The sequence below is a fragment of the Arachis hypogaea genome, chromosome 15 (genome assembly GCF_003086295.3).
Source record: "Arachis hypogaea cultivar Tifrunner chromosome 15, arahy.Tifrunner.gnm2.J5K5, whole genome shotgun sequence".
NCBI classification, from domain to species: Eukaryota; Viridiplantae; Streptophyta; class Magnoliopsida; order Fabales; family Fabaceae; genus Arachis; species Arachis hypogaea.
Window position 1 is genome coordinate 43,146,563 of NC_092050.1, and position 12,263 is coordinate 43,158,825.

Consider the following 12,263-nt stretch of genomic DNA (forward strand, 5'->3'; position numbering starts at 1 on the left):
GAAAAATGAATAATAAATTTTGAAAAGAGTGGTATTTAATTATTTAGACTTTATATATACACGATATAAATATGAGAAAACTATATGTTGTATGTATCCCAACTCAAAATTACACTTTGAGCGGACAAACTTAAATAAACGTGGAATACTCATAACCATTATTTGAGTGGAAGCAAGCTCTCAATTATTGCAAATAGAGATATCGTATGATGTTACGTCGGATTCTCACCTTTCTGACGTTGAATTATTTCATGTTTAGATTAAAATATGGTCTATATATAATACATATACATATATATTTTATTAACTAGGCACTCTCGTTATATGCCTTGACATTTTATAGTTGACAAAATAGTTTATATCGTGAGGATAACTATACTCTATTTAAAAATGATTGAGATTATGTTTAATTTATCGGAAGAAGTTATCCTCATGCACGCACGCTTGTGACAATCGTCATATTATTAAAACTTCAATTCATATGAAGAGAAGAACATAAATGTTTGCTAGATAGATAGTTCTGTTAATAGCATGTTAGATGGTAGTGGATTTTCACATCATCAATGGCGGTTACTAATAGAACTAGCTAAGAAATCTTTAGTAAACTATTAATAAAAACACATCTCCAACAACAGTTGTCCTTGCAAGAAACAAGAGAGAATGAAGAGAACATGTATGTTTGGATGCATTTGGTTTACATTTTTTATTTCTTGTTTTCATTTTTAATATTTTTAATTTTTAAAATTTTGTAAAAAAATAAAAATAAAATTGAAAATATAATTTTATTATTTTTATAATATTTTTTTAAAAAATCTAAAAATAAAAGATACTAAAAATAAAAATAAAAAACGAAAACATAACCTTTTGTGTCTCAATTTTATCAGTTATATGAAATAAGGTATAAGGCATTTATAGGTGATGAATAAATTAATAAAAAATACATTATATTTTATAATTAAGGATTTATCATATTAATAAATAGAATAATTACTACAAAAAATAGTTTAAAATGACATTAATAATATGGGATTTTATAGACCCGTCTTAATATTTAAGTATTGTGGCATTTTATTTTGTTGGCATAATTAATTTGCGTTAAAATGGTAATTTTTGGTGATTTTCTGGCGGTTTTAAACCGCCATTATGACTGTATATAAAAACTTCAACCCTAATCTAACTCTCCTTATACATTGAAACGTTGCCATTGTGAGAGAAAGGTTGAAGTTCCGCTGTTGCGATCTCTTCTGTCACGTTCTCCTTTGGAGACGTTCTCCTTTGGAGACATTCTCCTCTAACAACGACCTTCTCTAGCGACGTTTCCTCCAGCGGCGATTTTCTCTGGTGATGATCTCCTGCAACGAAGACCTCCTCTTGCGACGTCTCCTCCAGCGACGATCTCCTCCTACGACGTCTCCTCTAACAGTGATGATCTCTTCTGGCGACGTCTCCTCCTGTGATGTCTCTTCTAACAACAACGTCTCTTCCAGTGGCGTTCTCCTATGCCGGCAATCTTGTCCATCGTGCTACTATGTTGCGAGTTTCTCCTCCAGCAGACTTGTGAGGTAGGTTCTTTTCCTTCTTTTTCCTTTGTTCTTTTGAGAATATTTCATTCTAATTCCTTCAATCTCTTTAATTACTGGTAAAAACTTTTGCATATAATTAGTGATCGATTGTCATCTTAGGCTTTTCTTAGTAATTCTGTGATCTTTCTCCCTTAAACTTTATGATTGAGTGTTCAATTGTTCACAGATGAAGTTAAAACTTATTAGACTGATCATAAGATAGTGATAGTCTAATATTGCAATTTCAATTAATTTTCTTTTTATAGTAAGAGTGTTGTCTTTCTGGAAACTGCAGGCTTAAATCATAAATATGATTCAATTCTTTATTTTTGGTGTTTATTTTCCATATTAATTCTCTGTTATGCAAGATTTTTATCTTGTTTAAGCTTGTAATCGTATGAATCCTAGTGCTTGAAACTAATTACATGCTCTTAAGAACTTAAAAAAAAATATCTTCCTAGTGCTTGAAACTAACGCAGCAGAAGATTGAAGCCACTATTGAAAATAATGATGCTAGTATATTCGTCTAAACTGCAGTCTCAAAACTCCCACAGTTAACTGCACAGGAAAGTTCGACTTCATTCCCCAGTTGGATCTTTCCCTAAGATCTCATCCGAGCACATGTGAGGCTGTGACAATGAACTCGCTGAGGAAAGGAGTACCATCATGCATTTAAATGCCTCAGCTTTCAAGCGGTAACCATTGAAATGCCTTGTTATTCTTGTACTTTTTCTTTTATTTTAAGTAGTTTATTTAAAAGAATAAAAAGGGTCCAATATCTTTAATCAAATTAACAGGCTCCATTTATCAAATCTCCTATACAAACTATAATGGTATTGGACATGAATTTTGTTACAAGCACCTGGGGGATATATTAATGATAGTGAACTGAGTGATAAGTTTTTAGTAACATAATATAAGTTTTTTGAAATGTATTTAAAAAATAGAAGAAAAAAGTTTCAAAGAACTAAAGTTACATGATTTGATATGCTTCATCTTTAACTTTAGAATAGGGATGGTAATAAGTTTTTCAAGTGTTGTCAGTCTTTAACAACTCTCATGTGTTGTTAATTTTAGGGTTAAGTACTTTTTCGTCTCTAAAGTCTGGAGTTAAAATCAAAATTGTCCCCGACCTTTTTTGTTATTAAAATCATCCTCAATGTTCATAAACACTTTAAAATCATCCTCCGTTCCAATAGCAAATTTTTTTGGTCAGTTTTGCCCCTTGTGTCTTTAACGCTTCTTTACATTCCCGCCGAACTTATTCACTTTCTCATTTACATTACACATTCAAAAACTGATGTTTCATCTTCAATGATGCCCTAATAGAGGTTCATCGTCGCCTGGGGGGGTATAGTTCCTGCATTTGGACTGCATTAGCAAGGGTGTGGAATAAGGTTGTTTCGCTGTTGTCATTGCGATTCAGGTATGTATGCACCATTGCATTATTGAATGCGTTGCTGTTGTAGTGAAGTTGTTAAACTTGGTGTTGTCTGTGAAAGTTGCGATTTATTTTCGGCTTTGTGGAGCTTGTATTTAATAATGTTGTAATGGATTCCATTAGTTTTCTAAAACTGCTAGGGTTTGGTTCAAACTTTTTTCTTTTTTCGTTTTGTACCTCATAGACCTTTGATTTTAGAGGATGGGAAGCTTCAATCTAACTATCTATCATGGGAATCGATCTGGGTATGATAATGGGACACTATAGTATATAAGGGACAAAAGACACTTATTGAAGATGTTGAGAGTGATTGTTGGTCTGTATTTGAGGCATATGCAAAGTTAAGGCAATTTGGGTACAAAAATTCTAACATATTAGCTCTTTGGTATAAGGATCCAACAGCTGAATGGTTAGAGAAAGCTCTAAAGTTATTTGTTGTTGATAGAGGTGCACTTGAGATGTGTAGAATAGCAGAATTGAGGAGTCATGTTGAGATGTGCATGAGGTTGCCGATGCTGAAGGTGTTTCTAAAGTTGGGTATATTGATGTTGGGGGCAGAATAGAGGAAAATCCTTGGAATCAGTTGGTAGTTTATGAAGGTCAACAAGGTGAACAGGTCCAATTCGATAATTTGCAACAAATTAATGAAGGAGATAAGGTGCACCCAAATGTAGCTGCTGAAAATACATGAAATGAATTAAACAGTGATGATGACAGTGACGATGAGGAGTTTCTTCTATCTAATTTTGAGGTTGACAGTGCATATGACATTCATTTTACAAATAGTGAAAAGGAATATGATTATGAGAGTGGGTTTGAGGAACTAAGAGGTGTTAAGGATGGTTTTCGGGTTGATAAAGGCAAAGGAGTTGTGAATGGTGATTTCAATGATGAGGAAGGCTTCAATAGTGATGAATTGAATTCAGAGCATGAGGTTGGTGGTGGTTAAGATAAGGAAGATGGAGAAGAGAAAGATGACTATGAAAGTAGGAGGTATCCAATTCATAAGGATGTAAAAGACATGAGGAGCTATAAGTGGGAGGTAGAAACTGTATTTTCTTTAAGAGAGGAATTTAAAGACACTGTAATAGCCTATGCAGTACAATCAAGAAGGGGGATCAGGGATGGCAAGCTTGACTTGGTTAGAGTGAGGGTGGTTTGTCAACAGGATTGCCCTTTTTGGTTATATAATGTAAAAATGGTGAGGAAACAACTTGGCAGCTTAGGTCTATGAATCTTAAGCATACTTGTGACCAGACACATAGGGTTGGAATATTGCATACTCCGTGGCTGAGTAGAGCTTTTAAAAAGAAGATGGAGCAAAACTCAAAAGTGAAGAAAAAGGAATTGGTGAACAAGGCACAAAGGATGTGGAATCTGACTGTGACAACGTCAATGGCAGCTAGGTCAAGACAAGTTGCATTGGATGAAATACAAGGAACTCACAAGACTCAATATAAGAGGATAGCTGATTACTGCTCAAAGTTGCTAAGGGCTAACCCAGGGTCAACAGTGAAGCTCAAGGTACAGAGGTCCCCTGATTTTGAGAACGAGGTTCAACACTCTTCATTGAACAACTTCTGCATTTTTCAAAGAATATATGTATATCTAGATGCTTGCAAAAAGAGTTTTTTGCACTATAGGAGATTTATTGGATTGGATGACTGTTTTCTCAAGACACCTCAAGGGGGGCAGTTGTTGACTGCGATAGGGTGGGACCCTAATGATCAAATGCTTCCTATTGCATATGCCGTTGTTGAGGTAGAGACCAAAGACACCTGGAAATGGTTTCTCCACCTGCTAATTGATGATTTTGGCTATGAAACTATTAGAAGATCAACCTTCAGGTCTGATCAACAGAAGGTAAACAATTATTGTATTAATTTATGTTTAGTAATTCATTTAATTCTGATAAATAACATTGTAATAACACAAACTTTTACCTCTTTTTTTATGGATTACTATCCGCTTTTGACGAAGTTATCCCAAGTGTAGACCACAGGTTCTATGTAAGACATCTGTACAGTAACTTCAGGAAAAAGTTTCCTGGCTTTCACTTGAAGCAATTGATGTGGAGATGTGCAAAGGCTACACACTAGAAGGAATGGGAGAGAGAGACGGTAGTCATCCAAAAGGTCAATATTGAAGCTCACAGGCATCTGAATGCTATTGCTCCCAAATATTGGAGTAGACCCAGGTTTAACTATTATTCTAAATGTAACACTCTTGTAAATAACATGTGTGAAAGCTTTAATGGTACAATAGTAGAGTCTAGGAAAAAGCCTATTGTAACTATGCTAGAAGAAATTAGGGTTTATTTGATGAGTAGATGGGTTGTTAATAGAGAAAGAATTCAAAAGTTTAGTGGTATAATTTTACCTCGAATTAGGAAGAAAGTAGAGAGAAGGGGCAGGTCAGCTTGTGAGTAGAGACCTGACTAGGACCAAATTGTAGGTTAGGATTTTCTCCAAATAGATCTTTCGTTGCAAGTATAGCTCCGAACCAACAATTGGCCAATAGTCAAATTATTATTGTAAAGATTGTCGCAATTCAAAGCAAATATGAACTGAGAGTATTTAGACTCCCGGGTTGTCTTCCCTAAGAACTAATGCCAAGGAGTGCACACAATTTTGGTTGTGGGAAACAAGGGGAGTTTTCAATAAGATGGAAGCAACAAATAAAGAGATAAAAGAACTAGACAAAATTGCAATTAATAAACTAATGAAGGAATTAAAGAACTATGTATGTAATATGGACAAGTAACACTCAAAATTGATGGAAAGGTAGTTCAAAACATAAATAAAACCTTGACTTGGGATGAGTTATGGAATCCCTTCCTTACCATAACCACAACTATGATAATTATGATGGATTAATCTCACTAAGTCAACCCTCACATTGGAGAGTAAGTTAAATGAGCATAAGTTTTCTTAAACCACAAATCCTAGCTTGCTTGCTAATTACCTTAGCAACAAGTTAGTGGAAACAAGAACAATTAACAACCCAAGAATTATCACTAAATGTTGGACATTATGGCTCTAGTAATCCACTACAAGAAAACAAGCTTTTTGCTACGCTTTTAAAGCATGGCGAAAAGTCCAAAAAGGCGTATAGCTTTTCGCCACGCTTTTTGAGCTACCAGCACGCTTTTGAAAGGGTCACAATTGCAAGGGTGCCAGTTGCTCTATCGCCACGCTTTTGGTGACCTATCGTCATGCTTTTTTTCTTGCCAAGCTTTTAAAGATCGCCACGCTTTAAAAGCGTGGCCATATGTGTGAAATATGGCTACGCTTTTAAAGCGTGCCAATAGCATGCCATATGGCTACGCTTTAAAAGCGTGCCAATAGCAAGACATATGGCTACACTTTTAAAGCGTGCCAATAGCTGTGAGATACAGCTACACTTTTAAAGCGTGGCTGTTGATGCCCACTGTAACGTTATGGCCACGCTTTCAAAGCGTGGCAACAAGTGGAGATATGGCTACGCTTTGAAAGCATGCCAATAGGTACTGAACTAAATTACAGCTATAAGCGTGGCTGTTAATTGCTGTTGTACAATATGGCCACTCTTTTAAAGCGTGGCTGTAAGTTAGTTCAGTACCTATTGGCACTCTTTTTTTATAAACCTTACAAAATCATAGATAATTTTAAAATTTAAAAGATGACTACTAATTTTAAATCAACTAATCCTTACTTCATAAACTTGTCACAGAAAAAGTGTTTGATCACATGATATACTCTAACAAAATACCAAAAATCAAAGTCTCATCCACTAGCAATTTCCTAATACATGAATTACAATTCCAACATGGGTTACATTATCTACTTCCTTTACACTTCATTACAAAATATAAAACTTCATGATTACTGATCATCATTGTGAGAGAAATTGTTTTCAGCACTGCCCTGCATAATTTTAAATATTGTTGTGTGTTAGTGCATCTTATACCAAACCAAAAAATGAAAAGACATATATTACACATTAGCAATGTTAGTAGCAATAATTGTTTTATCAACAAACTGCCTTATAGTAGTACAATAATTGTAACCAGCAAAGGCTTTTCTTTCATTGAAAGGCACTATACTTTTTTTGTTCTTAAAGTTTTCAAAAAAGGGAAAGGGTACTGATATAGGAAGCTAACAATCAAACTGCCCCCTCTCCCTTTTTTTTTTTACTGCAACTGTCACATGTTTTACTCAACAATGGCATGTATCACCCTAACTCCTAATATATTTCACAACCAAATTAACCATTCTTGTATCCCTATATTGCACTTGCAGTCACATGCACCATAAGTTTATACTAGCAACTGGAGAATCAATACAAATTGCATATGGATCAATTCTATAACTGATTCCTTCTTCTGATTAATATTTAAGGTGGGAAAAGAAAGAAAGAAAAGACCAATCCCCAATAAATAAATCAAGCAAAATGAGATATACCATGAGAGCCATTAATTCCTTCTGGAGTCTACAAAAATCAATACAAATAAAACCATTAAAATTCAATTATGGTTTCTTTTCTTTTCCTTTTTCCAATTTGATTAGGAAAAAGTGCAAATCTTCAAAGAATTCTTGTGTTTTCCAAAATTGAGATTCAATGCCACACTAGATACCAAACAAAACACTACTGAAAAGTCAACAACTTTGAATTCAGATTCCAATTCAACACCATTAGCACCATTTATAATCTTTTATCTCACTATCAAATATCCAAAATCAACAACAACAATAAGTCAACAACTTTGAATGGAAATATATCGAATATCCAAAGATAGTTACTTACATCTTTGGGTGGAATATGAGTTGATTTGGAGGAGCGATGAGTATTTCTTGGTCTGCTACTTGAGGCATCCAAATGAGAATTTTGGGCAGCTTGCACTAAGGCTGCTACCTCTTCCTCACTCATTCCAGGGTTGACTTGGTGCACCAATACCTTTAATAAACTACATACACCGTCCATCTTCTTCTCTAATGATTCAACCTTGTCATTGTATTCAATTTTGACTTGTCGAATCTCCTCATCCTTTTTAAGAGAGATTCTTGTAATCGAAGCCCCATAACAACGAACTCGACCTGGTTGGTCCTTTCCTAGCACTCCTACAAATGCATCCTCATTATTTTCCCCTGCCTCTATGCGGGTTTGAAGTTCAGCCTGTCAAAAGTGAGGAGCAATAAAATACAAAGCTGCATTAACTCAATATTAATAGAAATCACTATAGAATTTATATTGTACAAATCCAAATACAAATACAAACAACTCACAATTGTGCTTTGTGTTTTAGCATCAATTTCTTTTCCTTTTTTACTTGTGCGAGTTGCTATGAAAACTTCAACTCTTGATGGTTCTTCACTGTTCTCTTTAGAGTCGTGCTAGAGTACATATAGAAAAATTTACATGAAGCATACTAACTAGAAAAGTACAACATGAATATATATGAGAAATCACAAAAAAATAAGTTATATTACCAGCTGCTTGCGCACTATTCCAAAATTTGTGGAACCCATCGGGTGAGGACATGTTTGCTTTGACCTATTTTCAGCATTTTTAGTAGACACATCCTAAATATAAACATGAAAAAGAGATGTTATTATTCTTAATAAACATGTTTTCTTGTTTTTTCAAAATCACATTACCTTTTTTCAAAACACCAAGTTTAATCACATAAAGAACTAAAAGACAATATTACCTTGACAGTCGGAAGACTCCAATACCGAATTAGTTTGCAAAATTGAACCTCAAGGATCTCTAACGGTCGATTCTTTATCATTTCTTTCTTTGTGTTGTACTTCAAGAAATGTTCCTTTTTTATTTCGCCTTTGTATTTTTTCCATGCACGACAAAATCCCTTCATTACCCACGGCTTTGAAGTTATTGGAAGAATGAATTTTTGCTAAACAAGACAACAAATTAGAATGTCAAAGGTTGGCATAAATAAAGTAACAAATAAATTTTAAAAAAATTATCTATAATGCTATATTTACATACATTGGCATACTCCCACATGTCCTCTTTGAGGTTTTTAGGCACACCATGCCAACTAGTATATAGCAAAGTCACAAAACGAGGATTTCTAACTGTTGTGCCCAAAATTTGGTTGAGGTTAGATACGACCTCCTTGGTTGGACCTATAGGCTGCTCTCCAAAAAATTCCACCTCCCGTCGATCATTAAAATAAGTGGCATGAAGCTTTTTGCACATAGTCTTTCCATAAATTTTTTTCTTTATTGTGCCTAAGTCCGATTAAAATAACAGAATTTTAACTCAAATCAACTTAGAAGTAATACAAGCTACATTTTGACAATAAGGTAAAACAAGAAAAACACCTTTATTACTAGCTTGTCCACCATTACCCCCATCATTTGCAGCATCATCAAGCTCATCTTCCTCATCTTTCTCATCTTCATCTTCCAAATTTATCCCATGTACCTTAAATACATGTCAAGACTCATTCCTTTTTTCGTTGAACTTGCACTTAGCTCGCTTGTATCTTCTCCCTCATCATCAGAACTTAAATCATTTTGTTCCATCGCATATTAAATGGTCATACACGACATCTCTCCTTAACCAAAGTCTATTACAACACTTTGCACATGGGTATTGAATTTCTTCTCCTTGAGGAATTTTCGGTGATGAAAAAGCAAAGTGTAAAAACTTTTCTACACCGAGTTGATATTCTTTTTCATGATGTGGTGTATCCATCCAATTCTTGGACACATCCATCAAAAACCTATATATTTCAAATAGATAGCTAAGTTTCTAGCTTGAAGTCTCTACTGCTAGTCTCACTAACTGCGAGTCTAGCTTCCTAATTAACTAAGAGACAATATTTTCCAAGTCTCCAAAATACTTTGAAGGCATTGGACATAAAATAGCATCAGAAAATTAAATTTTAGCAATTCTTAAAGAAGGTCCTGAAGTGAGTACCTCAGGAAAGCACTTAAGTTATCCGCATAACATCAATAACAAATTAATAGATGTATTTAAACTCGCATGAACCAACCTTAAATACTGTCTTAATCCGTACCACAACAGCACCAAAGTATTAGCGTAGCAAAAGCAGAATTAGAAAGGTAGCAGCGGCAGCGAATAGTGATTCAGCAGCAGATAATCAGTACCACAGCAACATCAAAGCAATACCACAGGAGAAGCAGAATAAAAGAAGTGGTAGTAGTAGTTGATAGATAACTATCAAAAGCCTGCTAGAAAGCATAATTAAATTTTTTTCTTACTTTAAAACATAAAAAATTCATGAATATAAACTCTTTTGAGAATATAAACACATTTCTTGATTATTTTTCGCTGTTATATAAACTGTTTTATGAATTACTAGTACTATTTCAATTTTGACTTAAAACTGGCAAGTATGTCTCAACTTTAATTTCTCTGAGATTAAAGTATATCTAGGCTGTGATTTTTCAATAATCTAATTGTAGGTCCCTGATAAGTATACTTTAAATACAATCATTCTCAAGCCATAAGGTAATCATAATAATAATAAACTTCTACCTAAGAATAACTGTATTAATTAAAGATTACTCCATCAAATAGAAACAGCAAAGCATGAAAAATTATGCAATTTTCTTTTTAATTCTAGTGTATTATTCAACCTTCTTTTTTCTCACAGAATTTTCTGACCATAGCAATCACATTGGAAAGACATGAGCAAACAACTCAGAATCAGAGTGTTAATCCTGTAGTGCCCTTTTTTCACTTTCTTCTATATTTTGCAGTCTAAAAAATATTTCCAAGTAATATTCAAAAAATGCAGTATGAAAAGAATAAGAACTCTACAACCCAAACTATCATATGTAATGTGGGTAGCATATGGCAAGAAATAGTTAAAAATAGTTGAAAGTTTAAGAAACCAAAGTATAAACAAAGCAGTACCATAGGAGCAGCAGAATAAAAGAATTGAAAATAATTTCATACCCTTAGCTTTAGATTCATTTTTATCCATTCAAACATACAAGAACAGATCATATTTATATTTTTGTTAAGAGTTTTCATTTATCAACATTTAATATTTTAGTCATATAATAATATTGTAGGATAATGGTCCATTTAAAAGACTAAAATCTAATCAATTTTTTTAAGATACTATATGTTAAAAAAAACTAATTATATATATATTTTTATATATTTTATACACTAGCATAACAACAGCTCAATGAAAGCAACAAAAGAAAACTACTTAGACAAAAGGCAACTAGAGTTGTTATTAGTTAGCTAAATGCCTAAATGTTTTGCGTTTAATTAATTATTTAATTAATTAATTAATTAATTATACTATTTAGTCACGCTTAAACGGATCCCACAAGCTTTTCCATGCATGAACAGAAAAAGAGTCCTTAGCTTGTTATATTGTAATGTATATATAAATATGAACTTGGATAGAGAAACAAGAATTCAGAATTGTGAACATGCATGCAATATTATTTGATATAAAAAATGTGATTCTTATGGTGAATTATTTGTTGAACATGAATTTAACTTGATGTAACGCATAAATTATTTTTTCCAAAACTACTTTTAGTACTTTAATCGGAATCAGAGCATGCACTGATAAGAGGAATAGCAAAGAGGCATATCAGAGAGCACTTGGCGTGCATTAATACTGATAATAACAAATAGCATAAACTAAGGAAATCAAATGCACCAATTCACAAAATTCAATATTAAAAGCACAAATAGTGGCAATCGGCAAGAATTAGTATCCAAATCCAGTAATAATAATCCAACAACTCAAGACAAAGACACCAGTAGCATCAATTCCCAAAGTCTTTACAAAATTCAGAAAACAGGGAAGGAGGAAGAAAAAATAGGTAATACCATCAACAGACATAGCAAAAACTAACAAGTTTCTTGGAGTCTTGTGGTGCAAATGGTAGAGCTTTGAAGAAATTAAATTTGTGAGATTGCTCCCTGAATTTGAGAAACAAAAATTTGTTACTATTTATCCAAAGTAAATTACAACATATCAGCATGAAAGCCTTATGCATAGCACATATAATAAAGTCAGCTGCAGAGAGTTAAATGGATAAAGCTAATACTACTAAGTACTTATTAATCAGCTTCAAAATATTGGGTAGTAACTATTAGATAGCTGATTAATTTTGAAGATTTCTGTTGCTTTCTGTCGGTGAAGAAATTAAATTAAAATAAAAATAATATAGGAATAACAATATATTATACATATACATATTGAAAATCATGTTACGGCTAATGTCCTTCATCATCAATTATTCGTCCCTTTAATT

General features: G+C 33.4%; 1 long non-coding RNA gene across 1 annotated transcript; it reads left to right on the top strand.

Annotated features, from left to right (window-relative positions):
* The first annotated feature begins 347 nt into the window (after window positions 1-347).
* On the top strand, window positions 348-5,588 carry LOC112750223 (uncharacterized). The gene is made up of 3 exons (XR_003175481.3): window positions 348-1,562; window positions 2,100-2,257; window positions 2,892-5,588. It is a non-coding gene; the product is annotated as an uncharacterized lncRNA (long non-coding RNA).
* Window positions 5,589-12,263: the final 6,675 nt, after the last annotated feature.